This window comes from Synchiropus splendidus, chromosome 10 (assembly GCF_027744825.2).
Source record: "Synchiropus splendidus isolate RoL2022-P1 chromosome 10, RoL_Sspl_1.0, whole genome shotgun sequence".
NCBI lineage: Eukaryota > Metazoa > Chordata > Actinopteri > Syngnathiformes > Callionymidae > Synchiropus > Synchiropus splendidus.
This window is the reverse complement of record NC_071343.1, coordinates 20662341-20683590: the sequence shown is the minus strand read 5'-3', so window position 1 is coordinate 20683590 and position 21250 is coordinate 20662341. Positions and strand designations below refer to the sequence as shown.

At 42.7% G+C, this 21250-nt stretch overlaps 12 non-coding genes across 12 annotated transcripts; 4 read left to right on the top strand and 8 right to left on the bottom strand.

Annotated features, from left to right (window-relative positions):
• Positions 1 to 1549: 1549 nt before the first annotated feature.
• On the bottom strand, positions 1550 to 1621 carry trnap-cgg (transfer RNA proline (anticodon CGG)). Its single transcript has one exon. It is a non-coding gene; the product is annotated as a tRNA-Pro (tRNA).
• Positions 1622 to 3205: 1584 nt separating this feature from the next.
• LOC128766515 (U5 spliceosomal RNA) lies at positions 3206 to 3318 on the bottom strand. Its single transcript, XR_008416013.1, has one exon. It is a non-coding gene; the product is annotated as a U5 spliceosomal RNA (small nuclear RNA).
• A 276-nt stretch (positions 3319 to 3594) lies between these two features.
• On the bottom strand, positions 3595 to 3676 carry trnas-uga (transfer RNA serine (anticodon UGA)). Its single transcript has one exon. It is a non-coding gene; the product is annotated as a tRNA-Ser (tRNA).
• Positions 3677 to 4952: 1276 nt separating this feature from the next.
• On the bottom strand, positions 4953 to 5025 carry trnak-cuu (transfer RNA lysine (anticodon CUU)). Its single transcript has one exon. It is a non-coding gene; the product is annotated as a tRNA-Lys (tRNA).
• A 1657-nt stretch (positions 5026 to 6682) lies between these two features.
• trnae-uuc (transfer RNA glutamic acid (anticodon UUC)) lies at positions 6683 to 6754 on the bottom strand. Its single transcript has one exon. It is a non-coding gene; the product is annotated as a tRNA-Glu (tRNA).
• Positions 6755 to 7717: 963 nt separating this feature from the next.
• On the bottom strand, positions 7718 to 7789 carry trnae-cuc (transfer RNA glutamic acid (anticodon CUC)). The gene has a single exon. It is a non-coding gene; the product is annotated as a tRNA-Glu (tRNA).
• A 406-nt stretch (positions 7790 to 8195) lies between these two features.
• trnan-guu (transfer RNA asparagine (anticodon GUU)) lies at positions 8196 to 8269 on the bottom strand. Its single transcript has one exon. It is a non-coding gene; the product is annotated as a tRNA-Asn (tRNA).
• A 1588-nt stretch (positions 8270 to 9857) lies between these two features.
• trnam-cau (transfer RNA methionine (anticodon CAU)) lies at positions 9858 to 9930 on the bottom strand. The gene has a single exon. It is a non-coding gene; the product is annotated as a tRNA-Met (tRNA).
• Positions 9931 to 10485: 555 nt separating this feature from the next.
• Positions 10486 to 10558, top strand: trnak-cuu (transfer RNA lysine (anticodon CUU)). The gene has a single exon. It is a non-coding gene; the product is annotated as a tRNA-Lys (tRNA).
• Positions 10559 to 11366: 808 nt separating this feature from the next.
• On the top strand, positions 11367 to 11439 carry trnar-acg (transfer RNA arginine (anticodon ACG)). The gene has a single exon. It is a non-coding gene; the product is annotated as a tRNA-Arg (tRNA).
• Positions 11440 to 11962: 523 nt separating this feature from the next.
• On the top strand, positions 11963 to 12036 carry trnai-aau (transfer RNA isoleucine (anticodon AAU)). Its single transcript has one exon. It is a non-coding gene; the product is annotated as a tRNA-Ile (tRNA).
• A 3781-nt stretch (positions 12037 to 15817) lies between these two features.
• trnak-uuu (transfer RNA lysine (anticodon UUU)) lies at positions 15818 to 15890 on the top strand. Its single transcript has one exon. It is a non-coding gene; the product is annotated as a tRNA-Lys (tRNA).
• Positions 15891 to 21250: the final 5360 nt, after the last annotated feature.

The following is a 21250-nucleotide window of genomic DNA, read 5'->3' as shown; positions in this document are numbered from 1 at the left end:
GTACATTTTTAATTTCTACGTTCTGGTAATAATGAATGTGTGATTCATGTAAATGTGTAGTGGTGTAACTGTTCAAGTCAGATTGGTTAAATGACCTTTGCTCTAAATCTGAACAAACCTGAATCTTCCACCACTGCTGGAAGATAAGATAATGTCTTATGAGGGTTTTTTTAAACAATGTAACAACACATTACTTGCATTCTAGACATTATGACCTGTGATGTTTGTTGTCTCAGTGAAGTTTGCTCACTACCTGCAGCTATCACAAGGCCCTTTTTCAACAATTTAATTGAATCAATAATTGTTGACAATGTGAATTCTGTTTGCTTGGTTTGTTTAGTGTGAATGCTTTGTCTCATTTTGAGAAAGAAAAGCTAATAATGAGAACTCTTGAATTAAGAACAATAATCTTGTTTAGTAGCTCTGACTTTAAGATCTTTTCACTCAAATGAAGAAAGAAGCAAACGCTGAAATAAGAATTGACAAGCTAGTTTTGAGTTTATTTCACTTAGTCAAGTAGTTGGAAATAAGTTGTGACTGCTTATTTGAAGGGATTTCTTACTTTCTGTAGACCTAGATATAATGTCTTATTTCAAGAAATCTTACCCAGTCTAAACATCTTACTGCACTGGCAGATTATTTCATTTGTTTCTCGTCTCTTCTTCCTCAAATTAAGTGTCTATTTCTTGTATTGAGGTGGTCAATTTTTGCAGCGTAGGAGCCTGGATAGCTCAGTTGGCAGAGCATCTGACTTTAACTCTGAGGGTCCAGGGTTCACTATCATCAAATGTAGGATCCACAAACAGAATGTATGGCTCGCCGTGATGTTCTCCTTTTCTCTCACAAATCAAGCTTGTGTGCTCATTACTCACACTTGAGCATAAAGAAATCGATCATGGAGAGATGAAAAGAATGACAGATCCAGATCACCTTCTGACCATGAGTTTCAAAACAAAGCATATCTCTGTGGCACAATCGGTCAGTGCGTCGGCTGTTCACTGAAAGGATGGTAGTTTGAGTCCACGCAGGGACGTGCTGAGGTTACAGCCACACTGAGCCGCACGATTCCTATCCAAACTGTTCCAGTTCCTGATAAAACAGATCCCTTTTGCCATCTACATGGATTCACTGTAAAGGTTTGGTTCATATGCCAGGACTGTGGAGGTGCCATAATGCTCTCGCCACAAATAAGAAGACAACACAGCACATTGACAGATGAAAGAATTTGGAGCGTTTTTAGCAGCACTTCCAGCAAAGTTTCAGTGAAGCACCATTCTAAGATGCTGACTCACATTAAATGTTGAAAGATAACGTACCATGACATGGTCATTGTGTTATTAAGTGTTTGTCACTGACAAGGTCTCTGACGTGACGATGAGATGATAATCATGGTCCTTAGCCAATGAGCCACTGATGCATCAGAATCTTGTGCATGATTTTCCAGGCTATTATTTATTTGAAAAGTTACCCCCAAAGTCTCGGCGATATTGGGCAATGCACTGGCAGAGGGGGCACAGAAACCTGAGCTCTAAAACCATTCTCTGACAGAGAGCTCATCCGGGACTCGAACCCGGGACCTCTCGCACCCGAAGCGAGAATCATACTCCTAGACCAATGAGCCCTTCATACACACTTTTTAGAAGGAGAGGAACCATTACCACAAAGGCGATGAACAAGTCGACCATACAAGGTCACACAAGGAGACATTTGGAGCCTTGGAAAACTGAGATGTTGGTATTAGAACTCCGTCGAGACAGGAATCAGATTTGCTCCTTTTATTGAACCCGACCAAATCCGTCAGTGCGACAGAGATCTGACTCATGTGATCTTGAAGAGTATCCTGTTTTGGGACTTGAATGCAGCCTTCTGACTGTGAGGGAGGACGTTTGGGAGCTGCATAACTATTTACAAACGTCTGCTGATGCGCTGCCTACTGCTCCAACGAGGCTTGTGCTTACCTCATCTGTCTTATATAAATACATTTAATAAATAATAAAATGTGGTAGTGTCACTCTACATATTCACTTTGATAAGCCTTGTGTGTTTCATTTCACTCAGTTAGACCTCAGGCCCGACTGTATCAGAGCCTGAACCAAGCCCTTTTGCAACCTGGACCAACACACAACCAGTCAAACAGCCAACTTGGCCAGTGACAAAGCATCGCCTGAACAGAGACTTGAACCCTGGACCCTCAGATTAAAAGTCTGATGCTCTACCGACTGAGCTATAGTGTGCGTGTTCCTCTGTCTTAGCCGATGTTTGTGGAGAGCACATGACAAACCTGATAGCTGTGTTTTGTAACTTGCGGCGACAAACTGCTCATTTTCCTCAACTTCCTTGAACCAGATGATTTTTATCGTTAGTTCCCTCAAGGAGATTGGAAGACGTGACTTGTTGGTTTTTGGAGACGACATTACCTCCATGTTAGCAACCGTTATGTTGCCGCATGGTTGCTAAAGTGAGTCCGTGCTCACTCGTGTGAAGTGAAACTCTTGACATCTGTCATTCTTGTAATACATTGACAACACAACCTCCAGAGTATTAAAATTTATTTAGAAACTTGTGAGTTTATTCCCAAAACCTGCCGAAGGAAACGGGTTGATGATGATGACACCGTTGAACCATCATCTCTGAAGTTAAACTAGTTAAACTAGTCAGCACGATCGCTGTCGACAGAGTTCAATAAAACAGTCTGAAACAGCTCCTCTCTACCTGTCAGCTTCAATCGCTCTTCTTCTACTGTCATAGGAACCTTAGGGACTGAAGAGCTCACAGCGCCACTCCTCCTCACAGAGGTGCACTACTCATAGCTCGATTGTCTCTGCTCTGCATTTCCCATAGATGCATCGCTTGAATCAGGAATTGAACCCTGGACCCTGAGATTAAAAGTCATTCGTCTGCTGTGCTCCTTCAACACAAGGAAGCTGAAGTTTCATCAATTGTGCCTGTAATTTGGATCCGTTTCAGTCAGCAAGATGGAATTGAGAAAGAAAGGCCTTGAATCCTTGCAGGAGAAACAGACACTGTTGTGACCAGTCCAACTCGATAATGTGCCAAAAGTAAATGAAAGAAGCTTCATGTTTCATGCACACTTGGAGTGAGACAACACACTCTACTACTTCATAGATACACATCTTGGGAATAACAACTCTGCACTTGTGACCCAAAGTTGTTAACCAGACAGGTTACATTGAACACAATAAGAAGCCCGACAAGAGCAGGGCATCAAAAAATTTGTGAAAACTCATGTTGTTCCTCTCCACGGAAATCTTTAGTAAAAGGCGAAAGATTTATACGATCTGAAGAGAAACATGAGTGAACTACTGACACTGAACCAGAGAAGGAGCTGTATTCTTCCACATCGACCTTTAACTCATGGTGGCGCCCTCTGCATCGTGCGTGTCTCACAACATGATGAATGAAGACAAAGTGGGGAAGTAATCTGTCGAAAAGCACTACACAAGATAAAGAGCTGCAACGTAAACTCTATGAGCAGCTTGTCCACAACACTCAAGATATTTGGGCTTCAAACATCAAGTCAGTCTGGACGCTGACTACAACACACAGGTCACAAGGCAAGAAAATCTACATTAACGTTGCTGGTAGGACTCGAACCTACGTGGGGAAACCCCAATGTATTTCAAGTCCATCGCCTTAACCACTCGGCCACAACAACACTGTTCCTCAGACACTTCATCAGTCATTTAGTTATGGGTTCATTAGAAATCAGTTCATCACATCATCTCTTCCTCATCTTTCAAACAACAATGATGATGGCTGCTTTTCAAGCACTTGACCTGGGTTCGATTCCCAGCCACTGCATGTAGCCCATTCCATTCAGTCGTGATTCAAAGAACTGGTTTCTTCTGACCATTCACAAATCCACTGAAGGCACGAGTGATGAAGGCCATGGAACTGAAATCCATTGGGGATTTCCCCCGTAGCTTCGAGTCCTACCAACAACGCCAGGCAGAGATTGATTTTTATCCCATTGAGACCTGTCTGTTGGTCGTCCGCGTCCAGCCTTAATGGGACATTTGTGGTGTTGACAGTTGAGGCACAAATATTCTGCCATCCACGGTTAGATGGCAAAAACAATTGGCAAAGCCTGAGAATTGAACCCAGGTCAACTGCTTGGAAGGAAGCTACAGTTCACACAAGACCACCATTGCAGAGATTCCCGTCAAGGAACATTCACTTTGACAAAGAGAAATCGACAATAGCGGATTTACAAACATGCAGTGAGATGAGGTTTTTGGCCGACTCAGTTCGGCTCCTCAGCTTCTCTATTTCTTTAAGTCCATGTCAGCTCAAGATATGTATCTACTCAGTTCCACTCTGTACATAAATTGATGCATGGGTCAAAATATAGCAGTGTGAGTGTTATGAATGTGGGTTGGAATACTTGAGCTTCATTTTCTAAACGTTGTGATGTCTGCCTGCCCAAGGCATTTGCAGCAAGGAACACAACTGGTGGCAATGGCCATGAAAATGCCACATTGCTGAGATTGCTCCCTTTCATATGGTACCTGAAGGACACGGAGCATGGACTGTCTTCACACACCTGGTTGGTGAAAAGGTGACTGGTTGGAACAAAAAGCTGCACCCACTGTGGCCCTTTGAGGACCAGTGTGAGACCCCTGGTCTAGGGTGTCTCTCTCTCTTACTCACTGTAAAGGTAGTTTTAGCGTTTTTCCATGAATCTTTATCTTTATTTGCATCAATGTATCTTGAAAAGTTGACTCTGGCTAGCAGGCCAAGTTCTGAGGACTCAGGAGAGGAATGTGTTCCAATGTCTGAGTGATTTGGGTGGAACAAGAGGCAGGTGGCATGTTGAGTCCTCCTCATCCATCTGGGCTGCAGTATCTACATGCTAGACAGAGAACATCCAATCGTCCATTGTGTCAGGACAATGGTGTGTCCAACCTGGATTTGAGCAAGCGAAAAAGTTGCACCCAACGTGGGGCTCGAACCCACGACCCTGAGATTAAGAGTCTCATGCTCTACCGACTGAGCTAGCCGGGCTACATGGCATGTGGTCTGACTGAGAGAACCTCGAATTTCTATTCTATTACAGGTACAGCATGTTGCAGCATGTTTCAGTGTCCAGTATCTTTGTCTGCAAATACTGCATTGATTCTTCGGGTACAGTACTATGCACAGTCCATGCTCCGTGTCCTTCAGGTACCATATGAAAGGGAGCAATCTCAGCAATGTGGCATTTTCATGGCCATTGCCTCCAATTGTGTTCCTTGCTACAAATGTCTTGGGAATGGGCCGAGGTCGATCAACGTTGTCTGTGTGCTGGTATGGAAATGACACACTCGTGTTGTTCAAACACTCTAATGTGAAGTATTTGCATCATATCATCTCCATTATACACACAGCCATTTCAATCACACAATCCATCTGCACAATCTTCTTCTTCACTTAAAAACAGTTCACAGATGCACATTTTTTTGGTTTGCAGCATGTCTCTGTGGTGTCGGCTGTTAACCGAAAGGTTGGTTGTTCGAACCCACCCAGGGACGTGATCAGCTTTATTAACTTGCAATTAGAAATACAAGTTCATTGTTGTACAAATAAAGTAGGATTTTAGTAGTGTAGATTATTCTGCTTCTGTCTCTTGGAGTCAGCCACTGTTGCCAGCCAGTGTTATTAAGTAACGCGTTATTGGAACGATCTTTTGTAATAACGAGTGCCATGACGCGTTCCTTTGCCAAAATTACCAATGCGTTTCACAAAACTGTGATTTAAACATGCTTGTTACTCGTTACTGCACATTCACAGCTCTTTAAAAAGTTTGAAAACCGGTGTCCATAATACGCATGAAAAGCTTTCGTGGTGGACGTGAAGCCCACATTAGTCACATGACGCAGCGCCGCGCCTGTGAAAAAATAATGGCTGCAGTCGATGAGGGGCCAGGTGTGGGATTCTTATTGTGGATATATTCTCATTATTTTTCCTTTTTTACCTGTAAAAGACCAGAGGAATATTGTAGTTGAACAAGCGTAGAACAATTCCATTCTGAAGCAGTTGAACACACTAGTAGCAGCGAGGTATGTTGTGGAAGACATTCTACCGATCACAGCTGTGGAGTTGTCACTGCAGTCCATGTTTCCAGTTGGTTTAGTTGTGTTGCTGTTGAGATCATCATCAGATCAGATTGAGCACCAATGCTTGATACTCTCCTCACAAACACAAGAGCTCCTCAGAACTAATGTTATTAAGCTGGCCAGCACAAGATATACAGATATATACATTCATACATATATCTGCATTGATTTCTTTCCAAGACAAACCAAACTGTTTAAATATCAGGACAATTTGTTTGAGGTGCATGCTCATAAATATTGTATGTGATTGTATGATGGATGTCTTTCGATTTCAGAAGTTTCATAAATCTGAAATAGACAGTACACTGTGATCAGACCTGAACTAAAGATCTTCTCACTGGTTACTCTGACACCAGCTGTCTGAGGCAGTGGTTGATAAGTTGACGTGTTTATTTAGACTTACACAGGTTCGACAACAAATATATCAACTGAAAATATTAGTGAGTGCTCATTCAGCGTGTGAGATTTATGCCTACATTCTCTCGAGTAAAGAGAAGTTTGTAACAGGTGAGTAATAACAACAATCTGTCTTTGAACAACATCAACAGACCATAATGATGGCAGGTTTCCCATACCAGGAGTTGAACTTGGGCCGCCTGGGTGAAAACCAGTAATCCTGACCACTAGACCATATGGGACTTGTGTGAGTCAGCCATTTTGGCAAAATGGAACACGTTCAGCAGTTCAGATGAGATTTCAACTGTCCACGTCTCGCACACAGATCAACACACTCTGTCCTCTGGTCAGACTGCATGAAGCCTCACGTGCTATTCAGCCGAGCCATTACTCCGTCTCTTGAGCATCATATAGAAGACTGTCATGGTCTGGAACTTTCCCACGATTTACTTGGACCATTGCCTTCTCCCCTTCCTCCGTACTCCGTATGGTGGACAGTATCTCTGCTTGTCACGCGGAATGCCGAGTTTCGGTTCCTCGATGGGATTCGATGCACTTTTCGTCATGATGGTGAAGACTGTCGAACACTGATGGTACGTTCACACCGCCGGCTACTTTTCAGTCACGGTCGGGCCAATCGTCAGTCGCTGGTTGCTTGCTCTTGTTGTGATTAGTCACCTGCCTGGTTCGAACACATCCCCAAAGTAGGTCAATTGTCGAGGTGGAGTGTCCCCAAGTTGTTGTGGACGCAAGGTTGAAGACGGCTCAAGCAATCGCTACTTACAAAATCAAATGCTCAAATAGCACAAGTAGTACCATGCACACACATCTTCAGGTATGATGAACCGTGTCTATGATCATGGGACAAGGGACTGTCTGTGTGGATATTATATTTATAATAATAATCATAATGACAGAAGACGATCCCAGGTTCACATGTGTTCGTGGGACTCCATCATGACACCTGTTTGGTTAAACTGTGTGTGATTGGAACTAAAAGCTGCAGGCCTTTCTGAGACCGTTCAGTGACCCCTGTTTAAGAGGAATGTTTTTTGGAGATCAACCTCATGTCTGTCAGAGTGAGTACATGAATCATCCAACCATCCAACTCACAACCTGCTTGACTTACGTCCACCCGTACTTATGAGCGATGGCAGCAGATGATTATTTGTTTTTAATTCAATGTCTGAATAATGATCGTCGCTTTCCCATACCGGGAGTCGAACCCGGGCCGCCTGGGTGAGAACCAGGAATCCTGACCGCTAGACCATATGGGACACAATCAGCAGTTCAGATGAGATTTCAACTGTCAAAGATATCTGTAAAACCACTCAAATAGCACAAGTAGCACCATGCACACACAGCTTCAGGTATGATGAACCATGTCTATGATCATGGAACAAGGGACTGTCTGTGTGGATATTATATTTATAATAATAATCATAATAACAGAAGACGATCCCTGGTTCACATGTGTTCATGGAACGATAGTTAAGAGTTGGGGTCTCCAAATTGACACCTGATTGGTTAAACTGTCTGTGCTCAGTTGCAACAATAACCTGCAGCCCTTTCTGAGACAGTTCGGTGACGCCTGTTTTGTCACGAAGGACAGTTTTTGATCAACATCACGTCTGTCAGTGTGAGTACATGAATGAAGTTTTTACTGCAAGATAATGCAGGTCACGTCCCTGGGTGGGCTCGAACCACCAACCTTTCGGTTAACAGCCGAACGCGCTAACCTATTGCGCCACAGAGACATGCTGCAGCACAAGAAAATGTGGATCTGTGAACAAACGTTTTCAGTTTTCAAGATCTGAAGATTGTGCAGAAGGATTGTGTGACTGAAGTCAGTGATAGCTATGTGTTTTTCAGTAAAGAGAGAGTGTGAAAGAAAGATGGTAGCAGTGCTTTAGGGAATAAATGAATAAAGAGAATGAGAGCAAAAGGTTCCACCATTTCATCTTTGCATCGACCAACACTGTCTTCCACTTCTTTGTCCCAAACCTCATTGTACCGATCACATGGACATTGTGTTGTCACATGGCTCGCATCACTTAGTAGTGTTGCAAAGCTTGTGTCCCAAAACAGTTGTACATAAATACCAATGGTGACAGTGAATCGCTCTGATGCTGAAATCTTGTCTCAGTGTTTTGCATTCAAATCTCTGTCAAAAGCACGTATTACACATGTTCAGTCAAAGTGCCAGCACAAGGTCAGAAGCTCCAAGCCAATAGTCAACGCTGGTTGTCCTGGGCAAGAACTAGGAATACGACGACCTATGGGACAGGAGTCCACCCAAAGGGGTTTATGGCTTGATCAGGATCATGGTGACTGATGGATCGGAGCGTCCCGATGTGGTTCCCATACCAGGGGCCAAACAACGACACCATATGGGACGTACCTGGAATAAATGAGGTAGTTTAGGAAGAGGGTGATCACATCATTAACTGTAGCTAGGATTTGGAAGTGTAAAGCTGTCACAAAACAGGAGTGAAGTTTGTGGTCGTGCGAGGCAGATATCACAACATTTAGCTGCTAAAACACAGCATTGTCACCATGAAATCAACAATTATATGATGTTGAAACAACAGAAACGTTGGGTCTGTTGTTCAGCCTTTGAACAAACCAGCACTTCAACACAATCCTCTGAACCATCGATCCAATAACATCTGAGAACTGGTCTGGTCTTCTGTCGTCAGTGACCTGTTTTGCACACATATAAGTGATCAGAGCACAGAGGAGACTTTTCTCATGTTCTGCAGTTGTCCATGCTACATTGTGCTGGTCTCGGTCGCAAACATCATCCACAACTGTCCTGATGTCTGGGAAGAGGGGAAAATGGACACATATCGCTCCGTGGAAACATACCATAAATAAAGGTTGTGTCTTATATGAATACATCTAATAAATAATAATAAAATGTGGTCATGTCGTTGAACTCCAAAATATATATTCACTTTGATAAGCCTTGTGTGTTTTACTTTACCCAGCTGTTTCACCAAGATACAATCAGTGAGTCAGAGCTCAGCTCCGACCGTATCAGAGCCTGAACCAAGCACAAGCTCTGCCACCAGCTCTGTGTCAGCATTCACGCCTGGTGCTTCCTCACAGCCCGCTGCATGGGCTTCTCCATCCTCACCCATAACAACAGGTGGGATATGGTCAGAGTTTGACAACCAAATTCTGGCATCTATACTGCATCGCACAAGTGGCACTGATGCGGTCATTGAAATGCAGCGTGACTCACAGGAAAGGGCAAGTGAAAAACATACAATAAACAAAGGTCGTGCTCGGAGTCATGTTGCAAAGCTTGTCCCCCAAAACAGTTGCACCCTGAAAAGAGAGTGCCCTGTGTGAGGCTCGAACTCACGACCTTCAGATTATGAGACTGACACGCTGCCTACTGCGCCAACGAGGCTTGTGCAGTCAATGAAAAGCAGCGTGACTCAGAGGAAAGATCAAGTGCATGGAATGGAGACCCACTTCTTCGGTAGAAAATACATGAAGCAACGTTCCCATCCATGAGGAGGATTGCAAAGAGACATCTCAGAGTAATTGCAACTCAGGACCTGCAGTGTTAAGGCTGGACAATGAGTAAGTTCAAGAAGAAGTGTGATGTAAGGAAAAAATGTAAACACGTTACTCTTTCTAAATCTCAACCTTAAATATATTGGGAACAATGCCTGAAAAGGACGAAGGGATTATTCGGGGAATTATTCCTGAAGGTCTTTGTGGGCAAAGAGTAAATGGTGCCAACTATAGTTTACAGTATATTTGCACTTTTGACTGGAGTTGTTTGAAGCATGTGACTCTGAACCAGTTGCTGTGTGGTTGTCTTGACTCAGCAGTGTGTTTTTAAAGTGTTGTATTCATCATGTTATTTGCTGTGAATTTTTGAATTTGAATGTAAACAGCTTAATCGGATTACTGGATAGAAAGTCGAGCTTCTCTCAGTCAGACAACACACCATGGAGCCCGGCTAGCTCAGTCGGTAGAGCATGAGACTCTTAATCTCAGGGTCGTGGGTTCGAGCCCCATGTTGGGCGCAACTTTTCAGCTTGCTCAAATCCAGGTTGGACACACCATTGTCCCGACACAATGTTCTCTGTCTTGCACATAGGCTCTGCAGCCCTGATGGATGAGGAGAACTCAACATGCCACCTGCCTCTTGTTCCACCCAAATCACTCAGACATTGGAACACATTCCTCTCCTGAGTCCTCAGAACTTGGCCTGCTAGCCAGAGTCAACTTTTCAAGATACATTGATGCAAATAAAGATAAAGATTCATGGAAAAACGCTAAAACTACCTTTGCAGTGAGTAAGAGAGAGAGACACCCTAGACCAGGGGTCTCACACTGGTCCTCAAAGAGCCACAGTGGGTGCAGGTTTTTGTTCCAACCAGTCTCCTTTTCACCAACCAGGTGTGTGAAGACTGTCATCAGTTGATTGTGAGTCCTGGTGTGGGACCTGACATGTGGCTGGATCAGTTTTGCAGTTGATTTATAGATACATCATCGAAAGGCAGATGAAGAAAATATTAGAAACTTCAAAAGTGGATTCTTGGGCTCATGGAATAGTCTCTGAGGACTGCGGACTTTTAGGAATCATTTCGGACAGAGACGTCATATGAGTTCAATTGATGATCCGTCGATGTGTATTGAGCTAAGCGAGTCAAACTTAGATGGCAGGGGAGGCACCATTGTCAGGAGGTGGTTCACCCAAGGCTTCAAGGATTCAAGCACAGAAAGTTTCTTTTCATTGTGGCACTGGGGTTGAACTGCTTTGGAATGTTGTGAGGCGTCTGATACCCGACTTTCACTCAAGTCAGTTCACATGGAATTGAACAAAACATAGGGCTAGTGGCGCAATGGATAACGCGCCTGACTACGGATCAGGAGATTCCAGGTTCGACTCCTGGCTAGCTCGGGCTAATCTTTCATTCATGACGCAAAAGTAAAACATGAGAACAGTATTTCTGCAGTGCATGCCACATGACTTTTCTGGTCAACACTAATGTGAGAATGTAATGAAAATGTGTTCAGTTATTCCATGCAGCGAGCGCATTGAGCAACTCAATAAAACCACCTCTTAAAACTATCTTCTCCACAGCGTGGAGCTGGGATTACTAGTGAGTCCCTCAATATTGGCTGAACCATGAAAGTCATGTATTACGGTCAACAGCTGTTGTTGCATGGCCTGACTGCTAATGCATGGTACTTGTAAGAGACTGATGTTTGAACTTTAGCTTCTATGCAGCAACTGTGAGTACAATCCCTGATCAGCCCTAATTCCACTGCTACATCTGACTATCTCCTTCATCATCTTTGAACCTCAGTGGTGATCTTTCTCTTCATTTATGCAGGACTTCAACATCAAAGGTCCTTTGTTCAACTTGTTCCCTCGCTCCTCTCCTTATCTCCAGAACAGCAATACAATATCTCCTGCAACTGGCCGGTTAGCTCAGATGGTTAGAGCGTGGTGCTAATAACGCCAAGGCCATGGGTTCGATCCCCATACTGGCCAATGATGTTATGTTAACTGTGACTATATATGTATTTAACAGTTAACATGAGAGAAGTTTCACAGTTGTATCTATATATATAAAGAAAATGCGGTGTTGCCCCTCAAATCCTACGGTCCTTAAATGATCAAGGGTGCCAAAACACCCTATCAGGTCAGGGTCGTGTTCAATGTCATGATGTTGAGGCCGGAGTTTGAAATGTTTCGGTGGTCCAGTATCTTCCTGTGCAAATCCTGAATTGATTCTTCGGTGAATACCGGGCACAGTACTATTTCAACCACCTCCATCAAGTCCATCAGCACAGTCCATGCTCCGTGTCCTTCAGGTACCATATGAAAGGGAGCAATCTCAGCATCAGACATCACAACGTTTAGAGAATGAAGCTCAAGTATTCCAACCCACATTCATAACACTCACACTGCTATATTTTGACCGATGCATCAATTTATGGGCGGAGTGGAACTGAGTAGATACATATCTTGAGCTGACATGGACTTAAAGAAATAGAGAAGCTGAGGAGCCGAACTGCGTCGGCCAAAAACCTCATCTCAATGCATGTTTGTTCATCCGCTATTGTCGATTTCTCTTTGTCAAAGTGAATGTTCCTTGACAGGAATCTCTGCAATGATGTTCTTGTGTGAACTGTAGCTTCCTTCCAAGCAGTTGACCTGGGTTCAATTCTCAGGCTTTGCCAATTGTTTTTGCCATCTAACCGTGGATGGCAGAATATTTGTGCCAGTCATTCTCTCTCGCTGTGTTCAACCTGTTGCGAGAGCAGCGTGGATCAATCCGCGGTGCTCCCGTCCCCAAGCGTAATTTTCCTGCAGCTCCCGGCTGCACACCTCAGTGTTCTGGGAGTTTGAGAAGTTGTTTTTGAAGGATATTGTCGGCCCAGACAGCGATCAGACCCTTTACTGGCCGGTTTAGATCATGAAGTGTGCTGTCGCATCGCTGATGACGCATTCACATGAACAAAGCCTCTTCCGGTGTAGGTACCAAATGTGTCTGTCACTGCCTGATGTGGTCCGCCTGCCTGATGCGGTCCGCCGGAAGTTCCAGGACTGGAACCGGATGTTAGAAACACGCATGCGCAAGGTCTCGGAATTGTGTTTATTGGATATATCGCGTGAATTTGTGTGTTTATTGGATATATCGCGTGAATTTGTGTGTTTTTTGAATCGTTGTCAAAATAGTCTATATCTAACAATAAAATCTGGAAATTATACGTTTTTACGCGCATGCGTAAGTACGATCTGTTCTTTCTGCCTGATGTGGTCCGCCGGAAATGATGGTGCTGGAGCAGAAAGTTACAGACGAACTGGTTTACGGTACACATGCGTTACTTTGGTTTATTTCTTTGTCACAGCCAAACTGCACAGACCTAATCCTAACACTTAATCTAGACTGTAGAAGTTAAAATTTCAAAACATTCAAGAGAAACTTGTATAACTATGGACGCATGCGCTGACCAGTAAACGTCAGTTGGTAAAACATGCGCAATTTCCAGTTCCAGTCCTGGAATTTCTGGCGGACCACATCAGGCAGTGACAGCGTCCGCTTACCAAATGTGTCCTACCTGCCACGGAGTGGCATGACATCACATCCGGCATATACCATATCTTTTTTTTTAATGTTTTAATGAGCCAGAGGAAATTGAAATAAAGGACTTCAAGGCAATTTCTACCATATGCGTTTTCTAACATGAGCGTTTTCACAGCCTGTGATTGGATAGTGAGAGAGTGTACGAGCCAGAGCTAGCAAACTGCACCTGTCGCGAGCTGCACAAGCAAATCTTTTGTGTGTGTTCATTTAATAGCGGCTCTGTCAACCCACAATGGCTGAAGGAGGAGAAGAAAAAGATTTTGTTGCAGATTTACCGTCAAATCCATTTTCAAGACGGAACTTTCAAGTAAAGTCGGACATCATTAAGAAAGGTCGGGCAACTCCGAAGCTAACAAGCCTGTCACAACCGGGAAAAGGACTTGTCCGCCACTTTCAGTCCGCTAACTACGAGCGGTACCCCTGGCTCACCAGCTCTGAGGAACACTGCAAATTGTATTGCTGGGAGTGCTTGTTATTTGCCACAGATCGACATGGTGTTTGGAGCAACACTGGACACCAAAGCACTGCTGGACACTTAAACACAACGGTGCTCTCCAAAACTTTTGGGGAAACCACATGACTTACTAACTTACTCCTTGACTGAAGGCCAAGGTGAAAAATTCACGGCCCGCCACTGGTAAATGGTGGTGGTAAATGACAACTATAAAAGCCAACTATAGTTTACAGTATATGTGAACTTTGGACTGGAGTTGTTTAAAGCATGTGTCTCTGAACCAGTTGCTGTGTGGTTGTCTTGACCCAGCATGACTTTTTAAAGTGTTTTATAATGTTATTTGATGTGCATTTTTTCTCAGTCAGACCACATCCCATGTAGCCCGAACTAGCTCAGTCGGTAGAGCATGAGACTCTTAAGCTCAAACCCCACGTTGGGTGCAACTTCTCAGCCTGCTCAAATCGAGCTTGTCCACCTTGTCCCCACACAATCGACAGTGAAAGTACAATATTCCTCTCACATAGATTCAGCAGCATAATCTGGCTCCGTCGCTCTTGCAGCTGCTTCCACCTCTCGCTGGATCCTGCCTCTCCTCACTGGCTGCATGACGGAGTTCCATCTCTGATGTTGAATGATAGATGTTTCTAGAAGTTGCCTTTGCAAGTATGAGCTGGACAGTGTTGTGTATATTACTTTCTGTGATTACATTTTTCACTGTTTCGTCACGGTCTTTCCTCATAAACAAACGTGGGATGGGGGTGAGGCACCGGAGACCCATCTTTACGACAGCCTGCAGTTACACTCATTCACCTGTGGCGCCGCCAAAAGCAAATATTCCAGGACCTCAAACAGCTGCTTTAACTAAAGTGTGCATGAAACATGAAGCTTCTTTCATTTACTTTTGGCACATTATCGAGTTGGACTGGTCACAACAGTGTCTGTTTCTCCTGAAAGGATTCAAGGCCTTTCTTTCTCAATTCCATCTTGCTGACTGAAACGGATCCAAATTACAGGCACAATTGATGAAACTCCAGCTTCCTTGTGTTGAAGGAGCACAGCAGACGAATGCCTTTTAATCTCAGGGTCCAGGGTTCAATTCCTGATTCAAGCGATGCTTCTATGGGAAATGCAGAGCAGAGACAATCGAGCTATGAGTAGTGCACCTCTGTGAGGAGGAGTGGCGCTGTGAGCTCTTCAGTCCCTAAGGTTCCTATGACAGTAGAAGAAGAGCGATTGAAGCTGACAGGTAGCGAGAAGCTGTTTCAGACTGTTTTATTGAACTCTGTCGACAGCGATCGTGCTGACTAGTTTAACTCGTTTAACTTCAGAGATGACCGATGACATCATCATCAACCCGCTTCCTTCGGCAGGTTTTGGGAATAAACTCACAAGTTTCTAAATAAATTTTAATACTCTGGAGGTTGTGTTGTCAATGTATTACAAGAATGACAGATGTCAAGTTGCAAAAACAAAGAGTTTCACTTCTGATCACACGAGTGAGCACGGACTCACTTTAGCAACCATGCTAATGGTTGCTAACATGGAGGTAATGTCGTCTCCTAAAACCAACAAATCACGTCTTCTAATCTCCTTGAAACGAGCAGTTTGTCGCCGCAAGTTACAAAACACAGATGATATCAGGTTTGTCATGCGCTCACCACAAACATCGGCTCAGACACAGGAACACACACACTGCATCAGGTTACACACATCACACCTCCCTAGGAGCCTGGATAGCTCAGTCGGTAGAGCATCAGACTTTTAATCTGAGGGTCCAGGGTTCAAGTCCCTGTTCAGGCGATGCTTTGTGTCTGGCCAAGTTGGCTGTTTCACTGGTTGTGTGTTGGTGCAGTTTGCAAAAGGGCTTGGTTCAGGCTCTGATACAGTCTCATAATCTGAAGGTCGTGAGTTCGAGCCTCACATGGGGCACTGTCTTTTTGAAAAGTGGTATGGATTTCCATTTATTTAAGTTTTGGAGGACAAGCTTTGCAACATGACTCCTACCACGACCTTTATTTATGGTATGTTTCCACGGAGCGATATGTGTCCATTTTAACCTCTTCCCAGACATCAGGACAGTTGTGGATGATGTTTGCGAAAGAGACCATCACAATGTAGCATGGACGACTGCAGAACACGAGAGAAGTCTCTTTTGTTTCTGATCACTTATATGTGTGCAAAACCGGTCACTGATGACAGAAGACGGTCACCAGTTCTCAGATGTTATTGGATCGATGGTTCAGAGGATTGTCTTGAAGTGCTGGTTTGTTCAAAGGCTGAACAACAGAAGCAACGTTTCTGTCGTTTCAACATCATATAATTGTTGATTTCATGGTGACGATGCTGTGTTTTGGCAGCTAAATGTTGTGATAGCTGCCTTGCACGACCACAAACTTCACTCATGTTTTGTGACAGCTTTACACTTCCAAATCCTAGCTACAGTTAATGATGTGATCACCCTCTTCCTAAACTACCTCATTTATTCCAGGTACGTCCCATATGGTGTCGTTGTTTGGCCCCTGGTATGGGAACCACATCGGGACGCTCCGATCCATCAGTCACCATGATCCTGATCAAGCCATAAACCCCTTTGGGTGGACTCCTGTCCCATAGGTCGTCGTATTCCTAGTTCTTGCCCAGGACAACCAGCGTTGACTATTAGCTTGGAGCTTCTGACCTTGTGCTGCCACTTTGACTTAACATGTGTAATACATGCTTTTGACAGAGATTTGAATGCAAAACACTGCGCGTTCGGCTGTTAACCGAAAGGTTGGTGGTTCGAGCCCACCCAGGGACGTGACCTGCTTTATCTTGCAGTAAAAACTTCATTCATGTACTCACTCTGACAGACGTGATGTTGATCTCCAAAAAACAGCCCTTCGTGACAATCCTCTTAAGCATTTGTTGCTGGTCTTGAAACAAGTTCGAAACAGTCTTAAAAACACAGGGTGGCCTGAAGTAGCAAATAATTTGGCTTGATTTACATTTAAAATAACTAACTTTGAGATTTACTAAGAAGAGATTAACTAAGTAAGAAAAAAGAGCAGAAATATTATTAAAACAATCTTAATAATCTTATACAATTTGGTCTTATATAGTATTTTCAAAACAAGATCAATAAGAACTTTAGCCTAGATATGAGATTGTAAGTCTTGGCCAGATCAGGAGTTTTTGCAGTGTACTGTCTGTGTGTTCAAGATGAAAGTAAGTACATTTTTAATTTCGACGTTCTGGTAATAATGAATGTGTGATTCATGTAAATGGGTAGCGGTGTAACTGTTCAAGTCAGATTGGTTAAATGACCTTTGCTCTAAAGCTGAACAAACCTGAATCTTCCACCACTGCTGTAAGATAAGATAATGTCTTATGAGGGTTTTTTTAAACAATGTAACAACACATTACTTGCATTCTAGACATTATGACCTGTGATGTTTGTTGTCTCAGTGAAGTTTGCTCACTACCTGTAGCTATCACCAGGCAGGAGGAAACTGCATGAAAAGATCAGACCCTGCCTTCAATTGTTGGACTGTCACGGCATACAGTCTGGTTGAACTCCAGTCAGCTGAAGACCAATGAAGTCACACACACTGTGTTACGTGACGGTTCCACAGAGCGATTCCTGGTGGACACAACATCACTTCATGCAGCATATTCCACCCCAAGGCACAACACTGTTGCCATGTGACAGTTCCGTAGACTCAAAATGACCAAAGCATCCTAAACACACACCAATGTTGTTGGTAGGACTCGAAACTACGTGGGTACAACCCAATGGATTTCAAGTCCATCGCCTTTTTTTTCATCGTCTTTTGTCGATTTGGAAATGCTGAGTCGTACACGAATGATGGTTGGACAGTAGAGAAGACTTGCGATGGCTAGGAAGCGCTCAACTATCAGGTACGGTGGACCGTATGAGGCGACTCCAATGGCAACAACAAAACAGGTTACACTGAACACAGCAAACAGCTCTCTCAAGAAACAGAGCACCAACAAGTGAGCAAAGCCCCAATGGATTTCTTCCACATGAACCTTTAACTCAAGGTGTCGTCCTCTGCAGCATGTGACGAGAAAAGGACAAACCGGGTAGTTTTCTATTTTTACATTCATGTAGATCCACTTTGGTTCACTGAAGAATTTCAAGGTTCTACCACATTTGACGTCCAAGTAGAGTTGGTGACTTGACTGGAGTTCTGCCCATCCCCCACCGTAGTCCGTATGACTGCAATATTAACTAGACGGACATGTACACAGTCCACAATACATCACTGTACGCCAGGTTGGATTGAAACCAAACATGTTTATAACCAAGTATTTACCTCATAAGTGTCTCTTGGAACAGGTGGGACATTTTCATCCTCCAGTGAAGTGTTCTGTGGGCTGAAATACAACGTTTCATCACAAACAATGAAATTCTAAGCATAGCAGTGATCAAGTGATACTACTGCAAAATGTGATGATATAGAACATCATATTAGATCTTTCTATCCACATGATGTACACAGATTCTTCTGTGAAATATTCATAAACAGTATGTCATGCAAGAACTAACAACTGCTACTATTGGCTGGATTCAAATGGAAGAGAAGGACGATATCTATGGATGGATGTATGGATGGATGGATTGTCATGACAAACTGAGAATACAGCTAAAATACTGCAACAACATTTAAATTACTTTTTAAACATTAAATTATTTTCACAATACCACGACTTACTGTACACTACTACTTTTGCCAACTGTATTGTATGTCTCTGTTTTGAATGCAGAAAATAAAGAGATCAATTGTTGACCAGAACTAATTTAAATTCAAACATGAAAACCTTCTGTGAATCACTATAATTTTTTTGTCTTTCTTCAAGTTGACTTAGGAGTTCCCCTCGATATTCGACAAGGAAGTCTCCCTTTTGAAATTGCAAGTAGCTGAACACTCCTGGATCTTATAATAAACAGTGAAAAATATGACAAGTTGGGGGAAATGAAATGGACACATTAATAAAACTTTGTTGATCGAGTACTTCACAGACAGTTGTTCCCTAAATGCTATATGGACAACCCAGAAATAAGGACACACAAAACACAGAAGTGACTATAAAAGTGCATGAATATGAATGCAGCTGAATAACTTGTCAGTAAACAAAAGAAAATGCCTTCATGTTTATTTCAATCTCTAGCACATTGTAAATGCCTGACATGACAAATTCAATTACATTTGTTTGACTATTACATCACATGGCTTCATCATTGTCACATTGCATCCATTTCAGTCAACATTCTTTCGTACATTTGACAGAACTTGAAAAGGAGCAGATTAAAGAACACTTCAGAAAATTTCTGCCCCATATTCCCAGTTTTCCCGATCTTTCAGGAAAGCGCGGTTGTGTGTAAGTTTGTGTCTCTGCGAGGTCCTAGTTTTGTATCGTTGATTAAAAATAAAGAAATCTGTGATGATTTAAGACGGGTGACCCAAGTGCAGCAGGAAGGAGGCGAATGTCGTCGGGTTTGGATTTCAAGGTTTTGTGTACAGGGCAATTGGCTATAACATAAGCCGTCCCTCGTTCCGAGTACACGACCTCCCTTTGCCTTTCTTGGTAAAGGGCCCCCTCGTGTGGTCAACTCAGTCAGTCTATTGTTGCAGACACGGTTCTAAAACTATAATAGATGTATCAACTTCATCTGATTATATTAGTGAGTAGTGTCGGCGCTTCACTGAGCGGGTTATTTAATTCGCCCGACCTGTTGAGAAACAGGTTCTTGACCTTACAATGCTACCTTCTACCGTAGTCTCTTTACTTAGCTTCGTTTAGGGACTCATGATTAGATCCTCAATCCATTCCTTAAATGAAACATTACCTCAGCCTTCTGAACTACCACTTTATCATTGACATAATAATTCAGGATGGAATAATGTTACCAGTCGAGACATTCACTACATGTGCACAGGGAAGGAGATCAAACATTAATTCAATCGAGCATTAACTCACCTATAACCCAGTTGATGGTAGAACAGGAGCCAGTCGATTCTTTACTAGTCAGCGATCAATGCCGTTGTGCCTTTTCAGTACTTAATTCGTACTCAGTTTTATTTTGTTTTTATATCAAAAGTATTTCTTCAAAAAATTGATAAAAAGGATAACAAAACAGTAAAATCAATAAAGAATAAAATTCAATACAAAAATGATAAAAGGATAATAAAACAATAAAATTCAAAAAAGGATAATAAAAACAATAAACATCAATAAACATCAATAAACTCAAGGGTATCGCCAGACGCTAATACCCAACCAAGTCCAAGGCACCGCCAGACGCTAGTGCACATACATAAATGTCAAAAAATCATATAATCAAAATGCGTACAATAAAAAGGATTAAGTCAAAGATCATAAAAAATATATTCAAAGTATATGCAATAAAAGAGATTAAGTCAAAAGAATCAATAATAAAAATCAACCAATCAATAATAAAAACCATAAGAGAACAATAAAAAGAGTTAAATCAAATAGCCTAAGAGCAAGAGCAAGAGCACCGTCCCAAGTTAAGATACAAGACCTTACAGCAAACAGTTTTTCCTAGACATTTATAGCAACATTGCTGATTTCAATAAACAATCCCCCAACGCGTCATTAATGGATGACGTGTTCTTGTCATCTTCAGTGGAAAGTTTTAATTTTCATCACGTGTTCTAGCTGTCGTCCTTTGTGGAAAGTTTTAACTTCATTAGAGACACCCCTCATGTCTTATGCAAATGTTTTAGATTCATTGAACATACTGAGTGTTAGTTTCATTGTTTTGATCAATGTAACTTATCTTCTAAGTGAAGACCGCAATGTTCTATTAATACAACGTACCTTCTAAGCGTTAACCATAATCGCAAGCTCAGCTTAAAAACATGGTCTGCTTACAAGTTCACCCTGAGTTCAGAGCATGTCCTGCTTGTAAGTTCAAAAGTGCAAAGCATACAGGTTCAATAAGTGCTCATAATAAGAGCAGGCCTTGGTTATAATATTTTCGATTTTCCAGTATATACAACAGCGAACAAACAAAAGAAGTTTACAAATTTTATAATAAAACAAACAAATACACTCCACTTCTGCACTGCAAGGAGGCAGGAGAAACATAAGAATCACAATATCGACAAACGCGGAGGAAAGAATATAAAACC